The sequence below is a fragment of the Equus przewalskii genome, chromosome 7 (assembly GCF_037783145.1).
Source record: "Equus przewalskii isolate Varuska chromosome 7, EquPr2, whole genome shotgun sequence".
In the NCBI taxonomy this organism is placed as follows: Eukaryota; Metazoa; Chordata; class Mammalia; order Perissodactyla; family Equidae; genus Equus; species Equus przewalskii.
This window is the reverse complement of record NC_091837.1, coordinates 25,777,543-25,797,024: the sequence shown is the minus strand read 5'-3', so window position 1 is coordinate 25,797,024 and position 19,482 is coordinate 25,777,543. Positions and strand designations below refer to the sequence as shown.

The following is a 19,482-nucleotide window of genomic DNA, read 5'->3' as shown; positions in this document are numbered from 1 at the left end:
TTGTACATTATTATTTGTCCATTACCATGCATATGTGCCCCTTTCACCCTTGTTCCTGCTCCCCACCCCCTTCTCCTCTGGTAACCACTAGTCTGTTCTCTTGTCATGTGTTTGTTTATCTCCCACATGAGTGAAATCGTACAATGTTTGTCTTTGTCTGGCTTATTTCGTTTAACATAGTACCCTCACGGTCCATCCATGTTGTTGCGAATGGGACGATTTTGTCTTTTTTTATGGCTGAGTAGTATTCCATTGTGTGTATATAGCACATCTTCCTTGTCCAGTCGTAACTGATGGGCACTTGGGTTGCTTCCACGTCTTGGCTATTGTGAATAATGCTGCAGTGAACATAGGGGTGCATAAGTCTCTTTGGATTGTTGATTTCAAGCTCTTTGGATAAATATCCAGTAGTGGGATAGCTGGGTCATATGGTATTTTTATTTTCAATTTTTTGAGAAATCTCCATACTGTTTTCCCTAGTGGCTGCACCAGTTTGCATTCGCAGCAGCACTGTATGAGGGTTCCCTTTCCTCCACATCCTCTCCAACATTTATTTTTAGTTTTGGTGATTATAGCCGTTCTAACAGGTGTAAGATGATATCTCATTGTAGTTTTGATTTGCATTTCCCTGATGATTAGTGATGCTGAACATCTTTTCATGTGCCTGTTGGCCATCTGTATATCTTCTTTGGAGAAATGTCCGTTCATGTCCTCTGCCCATTTTTTGATTGGGTTGTTTGTTTTTTTGTTGTTCAGTTGTGTAAGTCTTTTTTTTTTTTTTTTTTTTTTTTAGTGAAAGCCCGATTCCTCAATCATTTATAGAAATCTCAGATAGAGCTTTTGTTTTTTTGTTTTTTTTTTAAGATTGGCACCTGGGCTAACAACTGTTGCCAATCTTTTTTTTTTTTTCTGCTTTATCTCCCCAAACCACCCCCTGTACACAGTTGTACATCTTAGTTGCAGGTCCTTCTAGTTGTGGGATGTGGGACGCCGCCTCAACGTGGCCTGACGAGTGCTGCCATGTCCGCGCCCAGGATCCGAACCCTGGGCTGCCACAGCGGAGCACGCGAACTTAACCACTCGGCCACGGAGCCGGCCCCTGTAAGTCTTTATATATATAAAAATATAATAATATATATGTATAATTTGAAAAGATCCTTTTCAGACCCGTGTCAAAGAGTGTACTGCCTATATTTTCTTCTAGGAGTTTTATGGTTACAGGTCTTACCTTCAAATCTTTGATCCATTTTGAGTTAATTTTTGTGTATGGAGAAGGATAATGCTCTACTTTCTTTCTTTTTGTTTTTTATCCCCCAAATACACAGTTGTGTATTCTAGTTGTGGGTCCTTCTAGTTGTGGCATGTGGGACGCCACCTCAGCATGGCCTGATGAGCGGTGCTATGTCCACGCCTAGGATCTGAACCAGTGAAACCTTGGGCTGCTGAAGCGTAACCACTCGGCCACGGGGCCGGCCCCCAATGGTCTACTTTCATTCTTTTGCATGTGGCTGTCCAGTTTTCCCAACACCATTTATTAAAGAGAGTTTCCTTTCTCCACTGTATGTTCTCAGCTCCTTTGTTGAAGATTAGCTGTCCATAGATGTGTGGTTTTATTTCTGGGCTTTTAGTTCTGTTCCATTGATCTGTGTGTCTGTTTTTGTACCAGTACCATGCTGTTTTGATCACTATGGCTTTGTAGTATATTTCGAAGTCAGGGATTGTGATGCCTCCAGCTTTGTTCTTTTTTCTCAGGATTGCTTTAGCCATTCAAGGTCTTTTGTTGCCCCATATGAATTTTAGGATTCTTTGTTCTATTTCTGTGAAAAATGTCTTTGGGATTCTGATTGGTATTGCATTGAATCTGTAGCTTGCTTTGGGTAGTATGGACATTTTAACTATGTTTATTCTTCCAATCCATGTGATGGAATATCTCTCTATTTCTTTATGTCATCATCGATTTCTTCCAATAATGTCTTATAGTTTTCATTGTATAGGTCTTTGACCTCCTTGGTTAAATTTATTCCTAGATATTTTATTCTTTTTGTTGTGATTGTAAATGGGATTGCATTCTTGAGTTCTCTTTCTGTAAGTTCATTATTAAAGTATAAAAATGCAACTGGTTTTTGTAAGTTGACTTTGTATCCTGCAACTTTGCTGTAGTTGTTGATTATTTCTAAAAATTTCCCAATAGATTCTTTAGGCTTTTCTATGTATAAAATCATGTCTGCAAGCAGTGAGAGTTTCACTTCTTCCCTGCCTGTTTGGATTCCTTTTATTTCTTTTTCTTGCCTAGTTGCTTTGGCCCAAAACCTCCAGTACTATGTTGAATAAGAGTGGCATGAGTGGGCACCCTTGTCTTGTTCCTGTTCTCAGAGAGATGGCGTTCCTTTTTCCCTGTTGGGTATGATGTTGGTTGTGGGCTGGTCATGTATGGCCTTTATTCGGGATCTGCATTTTTAATCAACCGCCTGGGGATTCTGGATGTTGTTGAAGAAACACTGCCTCACATGGTTCTTGTGTGTTGGAGGCCAACTCGTCCCCCTTTTCAGTGGTGTCACCCCTAAAATGCTGCTTCCTCACTGGGATGCTTTTCCAAGAAATGGGCCAAATCACTCCCTTTGTGGTGCGGGATAATCCGGGTCTGTGTGCCCTCGTATGCATGGGACTCTCCTCTGGAAGCACACTGTTGGCCAGCTGATGCCGGCAAAACAGAAACACCAAACAATTAATTAATTTGCAATCTGAAAATCCAGAAAAAAGTTATTTGCATTTTGGGATGCATATAAATACATCTGTTTTCTCAACTTTTCCCACCTATTTTTCATTTTAAAAATTCTCAGATATACCAAAATGTTGAAAGAATAATGTAACAGTATAGTGAACCCTACCCCTAGATTCCATAATTAACATTTTGCCGTATTTGCTTCATCTGTCTGCCTAGCTGAATCATTTGAAAGTAAATTGAAAACATCATATTTTTTTTAATTGAGTTAATGATAGGTTACAATCTTGTGAAATTTCAGTTGTACATTAATGTTTGTCATTCGTGTTGTAGGTGCACCACTTCACCCTGTGTGCCCACCCCCCACCCCACCTTTCCCCTGGTATCCACGAAACTGTTCTTAGTCCATAATTTTAAATTCCTCATATGAGTGGAGTCATACACAGATTATCCTTCTCTAGCTGGCTTATTTCACTTAACATAATTCCCTCAAGGTCCATCCATGTTATTGCAAATGGAATGATTTTGTTCTGTTTTGCAGCTGAGTAGTATTCCATTGTATATATGTACCACATCTTCTTTATCCATTCGTCTGTTGATGGGCACTTAGGTTGCTTCCACGTCTTGGCTATTGTAAACAGTGCTGCAATAAACATTGGGGTGCACAGGACTTTTGGGATTGCTGACTTCAGGCTCTTTGGATAAATACCCAGTAGTGGGATGGCTGGATCGTTTGGTAGTTCTATTTTTAATTTTTTGAGGAACCTCCATACTGTTTTCCATAGTGGCTGCACCAGTTTGCATTCCCACCAGCAGTGTATGAGGGTTCCTTTTTCTCCACAACCTCTCCAACATTTGTTGCTATTAGTTTTAGATATTTTTGTCATTCTAACGGGTGTAAGGTGATATCTTAGTGTAGTTTTGATTTGCATTTCCATGATGATCAGCGATGATGAGCATCTTTTCATGTGCCTATTGGCCATCAGTATATCTTCTTTGGAGAAATGTCTGTTCATGTCTCCAGCCCATTTTTTGATTGGGTTGTTTGATGTTTTGTGGTTGAGTTGTGAGAGTTCTTTATATATTATGTATATTAAGCCTTTGTCAGATATATGACTTGCAAATATTTTTTCCCAGTTAGTGGGTTGTTTTTTTGTTTCAATCCTGTTTTCATTTGCCTTGAAGAAGCTCTTTAATCTGATGAAGTCCCATTTGTTTATTCTTTCTATTGTTTCCCTTCTCTGAGAAGGCATGGTGTCTGAAAAGATCCTTTTAATACTGATGTCAAAGAGTGTACTGCCTACATTTTCTTCCAGAAGCCTTATGGTTTCAGGTCTCACCTTTAGGTCTTTGATCCATTTTGAGTTTATTTTGGTGAATGGTGAAAAAGAATGGTCAATTTTCATTCTTTTACATGTGGCTTTCCAGTTTTCCCAGCACCATTTGTTGAAAAGACTTTCTTTTCTCCATTGTATGCCCTCAGCTCCTTTGTCGAAGATAAGCTGTCCATAGATGTGTGGTTTTATTTCTATGCTTTCGATTCTGTTCCATTGATCTGTGCACCTGTTTTTGTACCAGTACCATGCTGTTTTGATTACTGTAGCTTTGTAGTATGTTTTGAAGTCAGGGATTGTGATGCCTCCCGTTTTGTTCTTTTTTCTCAGGATTGCTTTAGAAATTCGGGGTCTTTTGTTGCCTCATATGAATTTTCGGATTCTTTGTTCTAATTCTGTAAAGAATGTCATTGGGATTCTGATTGGGATGGCGTTGAATCTGTAGATTGCTTCAGGTAGAACGGACATTTTAACTATGTTTATTCTTCCATTCCATGTACATGGAATGTCTTTCCATCTCCTTATGTCGTCATCCAATTCTCTCAGAAAGGCCTTGTAATTTTCATTATATAGGTCCTTCACTTCCTTAGTTAAATTTACCCCAAGGTATTTTATTCTTTTTGTTGTGATTGTGAATGGTGTTGTGTTCTTGAGTTCTTTTTCTGTTAGTTCGTTATTGGAGTATAGAAATGCTACTGATTTATGCAAATTGATTTTGTACCCTGCAACTTTGCTGTAGTTGTTGATTACTTCTAAGAGTTTTCCAATGGATTCTTTGGGGTTTTCTATATATAAGATCATGTCGTCTGCAAACAGCGAGAGTTTCACTTCTTCCCTCCCTATTTGGATTCCTTTTATTCCTTTTTCTTGCCTGATTGCTCTGGCCAGGACCTCCAGTACTGTGTTAAATAAGAGTGGTGATAGAGGGCATCCTCGTCTCGTTCCCGTTTTCAGGGGGATGGGGTTCAGTTTTTGCCCATGGAGTATGATGTTGGCTATGGGTTTGTCATATGTGGCCTTTATTATGTTGAGGTAGTTTCCTTCTATGCCCATTTTGTTCAGAGTTTTTATCATAAATGGCTGTTGGATCTTGTCAAATGCCTTCTCTGCATCTATTGAGATGATCATGTGTTTTTATTCCTCAGTTTGTTGATGTGGTGTATCACATTGATTGATTTGCAGATGTTGAACCATCCCTGTGTCCCTGGTATGAATCCCACCTGATCATGATGTACGATCCTTTTGATGAATTGCTGAATTCTGGTTGCCAAAATTTTGTTTAGAATTTTTGCATCTATGTTCATCAGTGATATTGGCCTGTAGTTCTCTTTTTTCATGGTGTCCTTGTCAGGTTTTGGTATCAGTGTGATGTTGGCCTCATAGAATGTGTTAGGAAGTGTTCCATCTTCCCTAATTTTTTGGAATAGCTTGAAAAGGATAGGTATTAAATCCTCTCTGAAAGTTTGGTAGAATTCCCCAGGAAAGCCATCTGGTCCTGGGGTTTTATTCTTTGGGATGTTTTTGATTGCTGTTTCAATCTCTTTCCTTGTGATTGGTCTGTTCAAATTGTCTGCCTCTTCTTGAGTGAGCTTTGGGAGATTGTAGGAGTCCAGGAATTTATCCGTTTCCTCTAGGTTATCCATTCTGTTGGCATATAGTTTTTCGTAGTATTCTCTTATAATCCGTTGTATTTCTGCAGAGTCTGTTGTTATTTCTCCTCTTTTATTTCTGATTTTGTTCATTTGAGCTTTCTCCCTTTTTTTCTTTGTAAGTCTGGCTAGGGGTTTGTCAATTTTATTTATCTTCTCAAAAAACCAGCTCTTTGTTTCATTGATCCTTTCTACTGCCTTTTTCATTTCAATAGTATTTATTTCTGCTCTGATTTTTATTATTTCTCTCCTTCTGCTGACTTTGGGCTTTATTTGTTCTTTTTTCTCTAGTTCAGTTAGGTGTAGTTTAAGATTGCTTATTTGGGATTTTTCTTGTTTGTTAAGATGTGCCTGTATTGCGATGAATTTTCCTCTTAATACAGCTTTTGCTGTATCCCATATGAGTTGATATGTCATGCTATCATTTTCATTTGTTTCCAGGTATTTTTTGATTTCTTCTTTAATTTCTTCAAAGATCCATTGCTTGTTCAGTAGTGTGTTGTTTAGTCTCCACATCTTTGTGCCTTTCTCAGCTTTTTTTCTTGTAATTAATTTCTAGCCTTATAGCACTATGATCGGAGAAGATGCTTGTAAAAAACATCAAATATACTTTTTAAATATCTAGTTTCTTTTCTTTTTCAAACATTTTATTTTTCCTTTTTCTCCCCAAAGCCCCCCCGGTACATAGTTGTGTATTTAGTTGTGGGTCTTTCTAGTTGTGGCATTTGGGACGCTGCCTCAGCATGGCTTGATGAGCGGTGCCATGTCCGTGCCCAGGATCCAAACCGGCGAAACCCTGGGCCGCCACAGCGGAATGCACGAACGTAACCACTCGGCCACAGGGCTGGCCCTGAAAACATCATATTTTTATCCCTAAATCCTGATTCTTCAGCTTGTCTCTCCTAAGAAGGGCATTCCCTTACATAACCATGATACTATTATCATCTAATAAAATGAATACTATAAATTTTATCTGTGATCCAATCTACATTCACATTTTCTTGATCATCCCAGAATGTCTGTATAGCTGATTTATTTTTTGAACCAGGAGCCAATAAAAATCCGTGCTTTGCATTGGTTATCGTACCTCCTTCATCTCTCTCTCTCTCTTTTTTGGTTGTCGAATGATCCTTTATTGAAACGTTTTCCTTTCTAGTTTTTAGGTGGCTGTGCATTCCACTGCACCAGGGTTGATGTCGTCTAAGATGTCGTGATGGTGGCAGCATCAACATTACAGTCCACAGACTGGGCAGTCCCCAGACCTCTTAACGGTTCCAGAGAGTTCTCTGGCCAAAGACTGGTGCTGCATCTGTTGGCCAATGTTGACAATCTCATCAAAGGTGACACTTGCCCTGTGCTTGATGCTTTTCTACTTCTTTCTGTCTCCTGGCATTCCTCGAGGACTTTGATGATCAGGGCAGAGGCGGAAGCTACCCCCTCAGTCTGGGCCTGTCTGTTCTGAATGGTCAGTTTCGCTGCTGTCCTCAGACCCAGGCACCAGTTGCTTTGGCGATGTCATCACCAAACTTTTTGGGAGACAGACGCAGAGGGCTGATCTTGGGGGATGTGGCAGCAGCTTTCCCACCAGTGCACCTCAAGTACACAACTTTGAAAAACCATGGCGAGGGGCTGGCCCTGTGGCCGAGTGGTTAAGTTCACGCGCTCCGCTGCAGGCGGCCGAGTGTGTCATTGGTTTGAATCCTGGGCGCGGACATGGCACTGCTCATCAAACCACGCTGAGGCGGCATCCCACATGCCACAACTAGAAGGACCCACAACGAAGAATATACAACTATGTACCGGGGGGCTTTGGGGAGAAAAAGGAAAAAAAAAAATCTTAAAAAAAAACAAAAAAGAAAAAAAAAATGAAAAACCATGGCGAGGTGGCCATGCCAGAAGCCTTGACGGTGCGTGTGTTGTCAGGCCTGAGGGCCTCGAACACCCTTGTCCGGGGCAGTGCTAACCTCTCTCCTTTTACACAACTCTCCTCGGTCTCCTAATCTGGAACAATCTCCTGCCTTTTTTATCTCCTAAGGCATTGACTTTGAAGAATCAAGCTAGCTGACTTAAGAAATGTCCCCTATTCTGGATTCATCGGATTGTTTCCTTATGAAAGTGTGCCATTTTGAAAAATATATAGTAGAACGCATTTATCTGCCAATTTGCGCTGCCGTCTCCACCCGTCCCTCCGTCGTCTTTCCAGCTCAGCTGATGGCTCCAGCATGTCTTCGTGTCCAGCTGGGCCTTCACCTCTCTCTTCTCCTCCCTCCTGCGCAGCCCGTCCACTCAGCCTCGAAAACATAGCCAGACTCTGGCAGCCCTGCCTCCCTGCCGATGCCCTGGTCCAAGCCACCGATTTCTCTATCGGAACCCCCAAGCTGGGCTCTCTGCTCTCACGTGGGCCTGGACACTCCACTCCTCTCAGTCTGGGTGCAGATTTCTAGAGAGATGATGACTTGAGCCCGTGTCCCTCGTTCCTCACTTCCGACTCTCTCTTTGGGCAAAAACAACAACCAGGAAAGGAAGACACATGGGGTTGAACGACAGGAGGAAGGGGATGAGCCTCGGGACCCCCAGAAGGTGACAGTGTGCCTCACCGGCCGTCGTGTCTGAGTCTTCCTGCTTGCTGGGTTGCCAGTCCCAGTCAGCTGTTGAAAATGAGAAGGGTTCTCCTCCCCCAGCTTAACATTCCGCCAAGACCACCCGCCACGCTGCTTAGAGCACGCTCCCAGCTCCTGGCCCTGGGCAGCCAGCTCGGCACGGCCCTTCTGCCCACCGCTCGCTCGCCCTCAATCACTCGGTTTTCTTTCTGGCTCCTGAGCAGGCTGAGCCTTTTTCTGCCTCAGGGCCTTTGCAGTCTCCTCTGCCTGGAATGTTCCCCCCCGCCCTCCCATCCCCGATCTTCTCACCAGAGGCCCCTTCTCCTCCTGCAGGTCTCAACTGGAACCTCCCTTCCCTGACCACCATTTTAAACTAGTCCACTTGCCCCCAACTACTCGCTCTCTCATTCCGTGATCCACGTCTATATCCTTCGCAGCACTCCCTTATCTGGCGCTCCAGTATCTGGAACTCTCTGACTGGTTGTGTGTGCGCACCCCACGAGAATACTGATACCCACCCAGGCTGAGCACTCACACTGCACCCCGCGCGGTTCTGAGCATGCGCTTTAGCTTCTAGCTTCACAACAGCCCTGGGAGGAAGGCACGATGCTCTCTCAGATTTCACTGGTGTGGAAACTGAGGCACAGAGAGGTAATGTGGGGTCACCAGGGAGTCTGGCTCCAGCTCCGAGTTCTTGACCGTGACACTCTCAGAACCTGCATTTAAGCACCGCAAAGATTAGGGCTTTTTCTGTTACTTTCTCTGCTCCGATGGCAGCTTTCGGCACTGAGGACCCAAACGGCCTGAATCGGGCTCCAATCCCAAGAAACAGCATTTCATCTTCTTGCTGGGACGGGCGGCGGAGCCATTTCAGCAAGCCAAGGGCCTCAGGAACAGTTCACCAGGTCGCACGTTTGGGAGTGGCAGAGTCAACGGCTTCAGGGAGCTCTCGGGAATAGGTTGCTGGTGTGGAAAAACCAAAGCCGAGGCCAGGCTGCTGCAGGTTCGTGGCTGACTCTAAGAAGCTAACCATGTGTGGCTATTTAAACATAGATTAGGGGCGGGCCTGGTGGCGCAGGGGTTAAGTGCGCACATTCTGCTACTTTGTGGCCCGGGGTTTGCGGGTTCGGATCCCAGGTGCGGACATAGCACCGCTTGTCAAGCCATGCTGTGGTAGGCATCCCACATAGAAAGTGGAGGAAGATGGGCACAGATGTTAGCTCTGGGCCAGTCTTCCTCAGCAAAAAGAAAAAGGAGGATTGGCAGCAGATGTTGGCTCAGGGCTAATCTTCCTCAAAAAAATAAATAAAAATAAAAAATAAATGTAAATTAATTAAAATGAAATAGAATGTGTTCCTCAATTGCACTAGCTACCTTTCCACTCTCAGTAGAAGCATAAGGCTAGGGGCTGCCCTACTTGACAGCACAGATCTAGAACATTCTCAGATCTAGAACATTCTCATCATGCCGGAAAGTTCTGTTGGACAGTGCCAGTGTAGATGGACCGTGATTTCGCTTTCCTGGAGGTGAATCACAAAGGTCATGGCGGGGTATTTATCCAAATTATTCATAGGACATTGCCCGGCAGTGGGCTTCTTCCAGCCATGGACAAGGATCTTCTTCTGGAGAACTGTGTCCCCACTGACCTGGCATTTGTCTGAAATTCCGTATTTCCAAGAACTCCCTTGCAATGGGGTACCTGAGTTAATGTTTACACCAAAAATGTTAGGGGCCTTCCAGAACCTTGACAGGACTGTTGAATTCGAGAAAACACTCTGCAGACCTCTGCTGGGACACATTGCTGCAGCCCGAGGAGGCGGGGAGGAAGCAGAGACGGGAAGGAGCTGGCCAGCTTCCTGCCTGGCTTTCAGATGGGCTGGGGTGCTCACACACTGCCTTTGGGGCTACGAGCTGCCCCGCCGGCCGCCACCTGATCTCTGTAACACACTGTCTAAATTGCCTCCTGATGGCGGGTCGTGATCGCGAGTGGCGAAGGCCTCCGTCCAGCACGGCATGTTGTCCTTCACTGCTTGTTCATTGTCAAGCTGTGTAGATGAGGTCCGGGGGCAGATCTGTGAGTTTAGGGACAAAGAAGAACAAATCCTTTTGGCCAGGGGGTGAGGGTGGGAAGCAAGTCCCGAATGCTTATTTATGAAGCACGGGTTGTTTCCTTGTTTCCAAGGCAGCCACGGCTTCGCGGAGCTGATGGAGCGCATCCTTCTTGTCAGAACTGAAACAACTACTTTTAGAAAGGCATGCGTGTGCGTGTGAAAAATTAAAAATGGAAGACAGTAAACAGGGCGTTTTTCTCTTGCGTCCCTGTCTGTGGCCCTCTGTTCCCTCTGACTTAGTCTGTTCGGGCAGCTGGAGCAAAGCACCACCCACTGGGGGCTTCCACAGCAGACATTTGCTCCTCACAATTCTGGAGGCTGAAGTCCCACGTCAAGATGTCAGCAGACCTGGGCGCTGGTGCGAGCCGCCTTCCTGGTCCCTGGACGGCTGTGTGCTCTGTGTCCTCGTGGTGGAAGCAGCCAAGCTGCTCTCTGGGGTCTTTCTCATCAGCTCACTAATCCCAGGGTGAGGGCTCCACCCTTACGGCCTAATCTCCTCCTGGAGGCCCTCCTCCCGTTCCATCACATCGAGGGGAGGTTTCAGCACAGGAATTGCGGGTGGAAAAGGCGTTCAGACCGTATCAGTTCCCCTCCCACATGGGTACCAGTTTCTTGTGTGCCCTGGAAATTCCATGTATTTGCAAGGCTGTTTACATTCCCTTTTCCCTACGTAAATGAAAGCATATCATGTACACTCTTTATAACTTGCTTTTTTTGCTTAGGAATATAGTTTGAGAAGAACTTTTTTATTAGTATATGTAGATCTGTCCCATTCTTGTTCCCAGGTACAAAATATTGTGTTGTGTCAGACCAGCGCCCTGTGCAGCGGTTAAATTCACATGTTTCGCTGTGGCGGCCTGGGGTTCTCTGGTTCGGATCCCGGGTGCGGACATGGCATCACTTGTCAAGCCATGCTGTGGCAGGCACCCCATGTATAAAGTAGAGGAAGATGGGCATGGATGTTAGCTCAGGGTCAGTCTTCCTCAGCAAAAAGAGGAGGATTGGCATTAGTTAGCTCAAGGCTAATCTTCCTCAAAAAAAAAAAAATTCTATTGTGTAGATTTGTACTAACAGTGCAGCCACTAATCACATGTGGCTGTTTAAATTTAAATTAAGTAAAATTTAATAAAATTCGTTTCTCAATTGCTAGCCATATTTCAAGTGCTCAGTAGAAGGGTTTGACTGAAGCTAACACACAGAACAGATGGTGCTGGTGCGGATGGGCCGTAACTTAGTAAGGCAATCCCCTACTGCTGGATATTCACCTTGCTTCCAATATTTTGCTACTATAATCAGTGCAACAAAGGCTACTGTTGCACCTAGATCTTTGCCCGTGTGCGTGTGTGTCTGAAAGATAAACTTCTCAGGGGAACTCGCTGGGTCAAAGGGCATATGCATTTTCAATGTACACACCCTTTGCCAAATCCCCCTCCACAGAGGTTATACAAATTTACCCTGCTGCCAGCCGGAGTCCACACCGCCGGCCTCCCGCCCCTGGGCCGGCACAGGGGGCTTCTCAGACTTTGATCTCTGCCCGTCCCCTAGGTGAACAACGGTATCTCATATAGTTTTAGCCTAAAAGTTATTTTACGTTTCCCCCTAACACGATAAGGACCTCATTCATTATTCCCCTTGACAAAGTCACTTTCAACGTGAAAAACATTTCTCGGAGCTTTTTTGTGTCTCACTTGGAGACTTTGTCCTCCGGGAGGGCGTCTCATGTTTGTATTGATTGCCTCATCCATCACGGCTGTTGAACTGTGCGCTGCTAATGATTAGCTATGGTGGGTGCAGAGGAACAGGTGAAACTGGACGTGGAGGGCTCAGCGCGGTGCCCGGCAGTGAGGGTGCCCGGCTGTCACTTCTGAAAGAACGTGTGATGTTTTCCACGGGAGGCTTAGCTACCAGGTGCGGCTTGTTCGCTGGCCTGAACAAGCAAGGGCTGTCCCCTGGCCTCAGCCTCAGTGACTGGGTCACTGATTTGCTCTTGGAATCCAAAATTCATGCAGCCGCAGGCACACTGGACTGTTGACGTAGGTCCGCAGCGGCGCTATCCCAACAGCCGAAAGGTGGGAACACCCCAAACGTCCACCGATGGCCGAATGGATAAATAAAATGTGGTCCATCCATACAATGGAGGAGTATTCAGCCATGAAAAGGAAGGGAATTCTGACACACGCTGCAACATGGACGAATCTTGAGGCCATTACGCTGAGTGAAATAAGCCAGTCACAGAAGGACAAATGCTGTGTGATTCCAGTCATGTGAGGGACCAGGAGGAGTCAAACTCATGGCGACAGAGAGCGGAAGGGGGGTTGCCAGGGGCTGGGACGGTCAGTGGGAAGTTGTTGCTGAAGGGGGACAGAGTGTCAGTTGGGAAAATGGAAGAGTTCCGGACACGGATGGTGGGGAGGGTTGCAAACAATGTCAGTGTACTTAACGCCCCTGAACTAAACACTCGGAAAACGGTTAAAATGGTAAAATATATATATATGTATATAGTGGCAAGACATAGAAAAGTGGTTAGGAAATAGGCAGAGAAACAGAAAATAGTCCTGGAGGCTCCCACGTGGGAGACTGTTAAATGTCGCCCAGAAGATGCACCATCTGCTCATCACCCGGCGCGCGGGTTTCACCACATGCTCTGGGGGGGGCGGGGGGGACGGTGTCTCAGGGCGGAGGGGGCCCCCAGGGAGGAGTTGGCGACCTCAGCGGGGAGGCCGGGACTCGGCTGGACTGTTCGAGGCACAGGGAGTGCCTGGCACCCCGTTCTCGCCGAGGCCGCCCCCAACGGCAGCCGCCACAAGAGGGCGCGATGAGGGGCTCAGCGTGCAGAGAGGCCTTTCCCTTCCTTCCTCCTCTGCGCCCCTGTCCCTCCCTCCCTCCCTTCCTCCATTTCCTCCTTCCTTCTTGTTTTTCGTTTTTTTTTTTTTTAATAGATTTCATTTTTTAGAGCAGTTTTAGGTTCACAGCAAAATTGAGGGGCAGATCCAGAGGTTTCCCATACACGTTGTGCCACACACATGCACGGCCTCCCCCACTATCAGCGTCCCCCACCAGAATGGCATCCTTCCTTTTTAAAAATTGTGGTAGAATTCATGTAACATAAAATGCAGGGGCTAGCCCAGTGGTGCAGCAGCTAAGTTCGCATGTTCCGCTTCTCTCGGCGGCACGGGGTTTGCCGGTTCGGATGCCGAGTGTGGACATGGCACCCCTTGGCATGCCATGCTGTGGCAGGCGTCCCACTTACAAAGTAGAGGAAGATGGGCACAGATGTGAGCTCAGGGCCGGTCTTCCTCAGCAAAAAGAGCAAAAAAAGATGTTAGCTGAGGGCTGATCTTCCTTAAAAAAAATTAAAAAAATAAAATTCAGCATTTTAACCATTTTAAAGTGATAATTCAGTAGCATTTAGTACATTCACATTGCTGTGCAACCATCACCACTATCTAGTTCCAGACTTTCCTCATCACCCCAAGTGGAAACCCCATAGTCATTAACCAGTGACTCCCCAATCCTGCCTCCTCCCACCCCTTGGCAACCACCAATCTGCTTTGTGTCTATGGATTTACCCATTTTAGACATTTCCTGCACATGGAACCCTACAGTATGTGGCCGTTGGTGTCTGGGTTGTTTCGCTCGGCGTTCATGTCTTCAAGGTCCATCCACGTTTAGCAGGGGTCCGTGCTTCCCTTTCTGTGGCCGACTCGCAGTCCGTTGTCCGGCTGGACCACATTTTGTCTCTCCATTCCTCTGTTGGTGGGTGTTTGGGCTGTTTCCAAGTGGTCCTGGCATGGTTACAGTGGGTGCTTTCTGGCGTGGGCATTTGTGCTGTTGTGCACGCGCATGTGCAGGAGCACATTTGCGTGAACGCCTGTCCTCAGTTCCCTCGGGTGCGCATCTAGGAGCAGAGCTGCTGGCTACGTGCTAACTCCGTGCGTAACTTCTGGGGGAACCGCCAGACTCTTCTCCTGCTTCCTTTTTGATTTTGATGAGCAAACCTTCTCAACCTAAAATGTTTTCAGCTCAGATCTGAAACCCGTCTGTTCTCCACAAAGCAGCCTGAGATCCCTTCAAGACAGACGCCTCGATCCTGCCCCTTCTTTGCTTAAACCCTCCAACGGCTTGTTCCCAGGGCACACACATAAAATTCAACTTCCTTATGGCGGCCGATAAGGCCTTACATGATCTTGCCTTGCTGGTCCTTCCGACCTCATCTCCCGCCTTCCCCCCTCTGACTATTCGGTTCTTACGTCAAAGTCGTTTGCTCAGAGACACTCTGGCGCTTCTCCCACCTCTTGGTGTCCGCACCACATTGATCAAGTTGCTGTTCTTTGCCACATCGAGCTAGTTCAAACCTCCCAACATTTGCACCTGCTGTTCCCTCTGCCTGGAATGCTTTTCCCTGTCTTTGAGTGGCAGGCTCCTTTTGTCATTCCAGGTTCAGTTGACCTGTCAGAGAGGCCTCGCCTGGCCTCCCAGCCTGAAGTGGCCATTTGGTCACTCGACACTACCACGCTGTTTTCTTTCTTTCTTTAACACTTTTCTTATTTACGTTTCGGTGTTTACTATTGTCTGCCTCTCCCCTGTTCTTAAAATCAGGGGCCTCGTCTGTCCATTCGCTGTGGTGGCCCTGGTGCCTAGGACAGGGCTTGACAACAGCAGGTACTCCATAAATATTTGTGGAATCAATACTGAATGAGTAACAATGATTTTTTCTATCTTGGGGAGATACTTCTGTTACAAGGTTGGGTCTTGTTCTCTTCCTGAAACATCCTCTTCATTTAAAAAAATGGTTAGTTCTGAGGCTGGAATGAGCACGATGTTGGGTAGGGGATATGTGAGTCTTCAAATGTGTCAATAATACTTCATTTCTTAAAAACAAGCAGAGACACAAAAGACCACAAATTGTGTGATTCCGTTTATATGAAATGTCCGGAATCGGCAAATGTATAGAGACAGGAACTGGATTCGTGTTCGCCAGGGGCTGGGGGTGGCTGAGGAGTAACTGTTTCATGGGTACAGGGCTTTCTTTTGGGGTGCTGAGAGGTTTTGGAATAGACAGAGGTGGTGTTGCACACATTGTGGATGTATTAAATGTCGCTGAATTGTTCACTTCAATATGGTTAATTTTGTGTTATTTCCCTCCAATTAAAAAAATATATAAGCCAGGGGCTGGCCCAGTGGTCTAGCGGTTAAGCTCACACACTCTGCTTCAGCGGCCCAGAGTTTGTGAGTTCAGATCCTGGGCACAGACCTGCACACCGCTCATCAGGTCATGCTGTGGAGGCATCCCCCACACAAAATAGAGGAAGATGGGCACAGACGTTAGCTCAGGGCCAATCTTCCTCACCAAAAAAAAAAAAATAATAATAATAAGCCAGTCACCAAAAGACAATTACTGTATGATTCTACTTACAGGAGGTATGTAAAGAAGTCAAATTCATTGAAACAGAAAGTAGACTGGTGGATGGCAGGGGCTGGGGGGCAGGAGGAAGTGGGGAGACATTGTTTAATGGGAACAGAGCTTCAGTGTTGCAAGGTGTGAAAGTTCCGAGGCGGAGGCCGTGTGGTGCAACGACGTGAATGTATGAACTGCCCACTTAAACATGGCTGAGAGGGCGCATTTTATGTTCTGGACATTTTACCACAATTAAAAATGTTTAAAAAGTGTTTTCAAAAACATACCATATATGTCATAATATTAAGATTTGTTAGAGCTGGATGCTAGGTGCGTGGTGTTCATTATATTATTCTCTATCCTTTTATGAATGTTTAAAATATTCCACCATCAGGAAAAAATTCTGAAAGTAATTCCTTAGGATACATGGGCAAAATCTGTGATCCAGAACATTTTTAGCTTTTGTGCAAATCTTTAGACTTTAAAAGCAGCAATAAGGCTGTAATTATCTTTCTAAAATTAAAAGTACACCTAATACATATAGACAACTAAAGTTCTACAGTATTGTTTTGGTTATCTGTTGCCGCTCAATAAACGATTCCGAACTTAGTGGCGGAAAACGACAATAATCTGTTATGACGACCTCACATGGTTCTGGCGCGGCTGGGCTCAGCAAGGCGGCTCACGCTTGGACGTCTCGTGAGCATGGTGTCGGGAATGGCTGGGGGAGTCAAGAGGGCTTCCTCGCTCACGCATCCAGCAGCTGGAGCTGGTTTTTGGCTGGAACCTCAGAGGGAGGTGTTGCCAGAAGGCTACACAGGGCATCTCCCTGTGGTCTGGGTTTCCTCCCTGTGTGGCGGCTGGATTCCAAGACCTAGCGGCCCGTGAGAGCCAGGCGAACACGGCACCCCTTCCATCATAGCCTACGCGTTAGAAACAAGGACACCTAGCAGGTATGACTTCAACGGCACGTTATGAGAAAGGAACCCAGTTGTCCTCTGCTCTCTCTTTCACTCTTCCCTGGGGCTGGAATGCGGACAGGGTGCTGGTGAGCCAGCTCTGACCCTGGCAGGTGACGGAGCAGAAAGACAGCTGCCCATAGTCAAGGGGAAGAGAGCTAGGTTCCCCCTTTTTGTTTCGGTTTTTGCTGTTTTTTTAATGTGGTAACAAAAAAATAACATCAACTGTTACCATCTTAACCATTTTTAGGTGTGCGGTTCAGCAGGGTTAAGTATATACACGTTGACGACAGAGCTCCAGAACTTTTGCATCTTGCAAAACTAAAACTCGTCGATCATCTCCCCTTCGCCCTCCCCCAGCCCCAGCACCCACCCTTCTGCTTTCTGTCTGTGAGTTTGACTCCTCTAGATACCTCGTATAAGCGGGATCATACAGTATTTGTCCTGTTGTGACTGGTTTATTTCACTTAGCATCATGGCCTCAAGGTTCACCCATGTTGCAGCCTGTGACAGGGTTTCTTCCTGATTTTCATGGCTGCATAATATTCCATTGTATGGAGAGACCACATTTTGTTTATCCCTTCATCCGTCACTGGACATTTGAGTTGCTTCCACCTCTCAGCCATTATGAATGACGTTGCTATGGACGTGAGTGTGCAAATATCTCTTTGAGATCCTACTTTGAATTCTTTTGGGTATATATGCAGAGTGGGCTTGCTGGAATATATGGTGGTTCTGTTTTTAATTTTTTGAGGAACTGCCATCCCGTTTTCCATAATGGCTACACCATGTTACATTCCCATCACCTGTGCACAGGGTTCCAACCTCTCCACACTCTCGTCAACACTTGCGATTCTCCGTTTTTTGGATAATAGCCAGCCTAGTGGGTGCAAGGTGATATCTCACTGTAGTTTTGTTGTTTTTGTTTTTTGTTTTTATTTTTTATTTTTTATTTTTTTTTTTTTTAAGATTTTATTTTTTCCTCTTTCTCCCCAAACCCCCCGGTACGTAGTTGGGTATTCTTCGTTGTGGGTCCTTCTAGTTGTGGCATGTGGGACGCTGCCTCAGCGTGGTCTGATGAGCAGTGCCATGTCCGCGCCCAGGATTCGAACCAACGAAACACTGGGCCGCCTGCAGCGGAGCGCGCGAACTTAACCACTCGGCCACGGGGCCAGCCCTGTTTTTTGTTTTTAAAGATTGGCACCTGAGCTAACAACTGTTGCCAATCTTTTTCTTTTGCTTCTCCTCAAAGCCCCCCAGGACATAGTTGTATATTCCAGTTGTGAGAGCCTCAGGTTGCACTATGTGGATGCCACCTCAGCGTGGCCTGATGAGTGGTGCCATGTCCACACCCAGGATCCGAACCAGCGAAACCCTGGGCCACCAAAGCAGAGCGTGTGAACTTACCCACTTGGCCACGGGGCTGGGCTCTTCACTGTGGTTTTGATTTGCATTTCTCTGATGATCAGTGATGTTGAAAATCCTTTCTCAACGTTTGTGCTGGTTGACCATTCGTACATCGTCTTAAGAGAAATTTCTGCTCAAGTCCTTCCTCCGCTTTTTAATCGGGCTACTTGATCCCTTTTGTTGTGGGGTTGTAGGAGCTCTTTACATATTCTGGCTGTTAATCCATCATCAGGAGTGTGATTTGCAAGTCTTTTCCCCGTTCTGTAGGCAGCCCTTGCACTCTGTTGATTGTATCCTTTGACGCACAATAAACTCCACCTTTTTATGAAGAAATATCAAAGAATTCTCAGATACGCTTTTAAAGCCACCACAAGAATAAAAAGATTCTCTGGGAAAGTGAAGTGCCGCCCTGCTCTGCCCGCCCTCTGTGGGGACAAACTCTATTACCACTTTCTTCTGGAGCTTTCTGAGGTTTTCTTTGGGGCTTTGAGCGTAAAGTTTCCAGAGAAATTGGGCAGAGTTTGCGCAGTGAGCTGTGGGCCTGTGACAGGTCTGCTGGGACCTCTCCATCTGCATTTGAGAGGGAGCTGGGGCAGGACCCTCTTTGCCGCCGTCTCTGGGTGAACACTCGGGCTGGGGTGCCCCTGCCGCGCCCTCCCGCGTCCTGTCACACGGGTCCGGGGGTTCCGATTTGGCCTGACAGGTGATGTCTTCAGGGAGACAGCGTTCGCTCTGAGCAGTGTCTGAGCTGCTCTTCTGCGGGAATACGTGCGTTTGTGTTTTGTTTCATTTAAATAAGAACTCAGTTCCTCTGTCAGCTCTGTGCCGGGCGAAACTCTAATTTTGGTTCTTTATCTCTCAGAAATTCCAAAGAACAGGAGATGTGACAGCCAGAAGAAATCAAAACTGCTGTCCTGTGCTGATTCCTCTCCTGCTGGCGGCCGGTGGCGAAGCGAGCGTGTGGGGAGGGGTTCTATTTATTTGTTTATTTACCGTTGTATTGAGGTCGTGATAGTTTATAACATTGCGATGTTTCAGTTGTAGAGAATGTGGGGGATTTTAATCGTTCCCCGATTACCACTCGCCCCTTTCTCCTTTAGTTTTAGAGCTCAGCATCTCAGCGGGCACACGGCCACCCAGCTGGAGGTGATGTTTCCAGCCTGCAAGGAAGCTAGGGGTGACCTCGAGGCTGTGTTCTGGCCTCCAAGACATGGATGGAGGCGAGGGGTCCACTTCTGGGCCTCCCTGTTGAAAAGGAAGCTGGTTGTCCACTCTCCTTGTCCTGCTTCCTTTGAGCTGGGA

General features: G+C 46.1%; 1 non-coding gene and 1 pseudogene across 1 annotated transcript; both read right to left on the bottom strand.

Annotated features, from left to right (window-relative positions):
* Window positions 1-6,864: 6,864 nt before the first annotated feature.
* On the bottom strand, window positions 6,865-10,320 carry LOC103560374 (large ribosomal subunit protein uL11-like; annotated as a pseudogene).
* Window positions 7,563-7,690, bottom strand: LOC139084985 (U6atac minor spliceosomal RNA). Its single transcript, XR_011542921.1, has one exon. It is a non-coding gene; the product is annotated as a U6atac minor spliceosomal RNA (small nuclear RNA).
* Window positions 10,321-19,482: the final 9,162 nt, after the last annotated feature.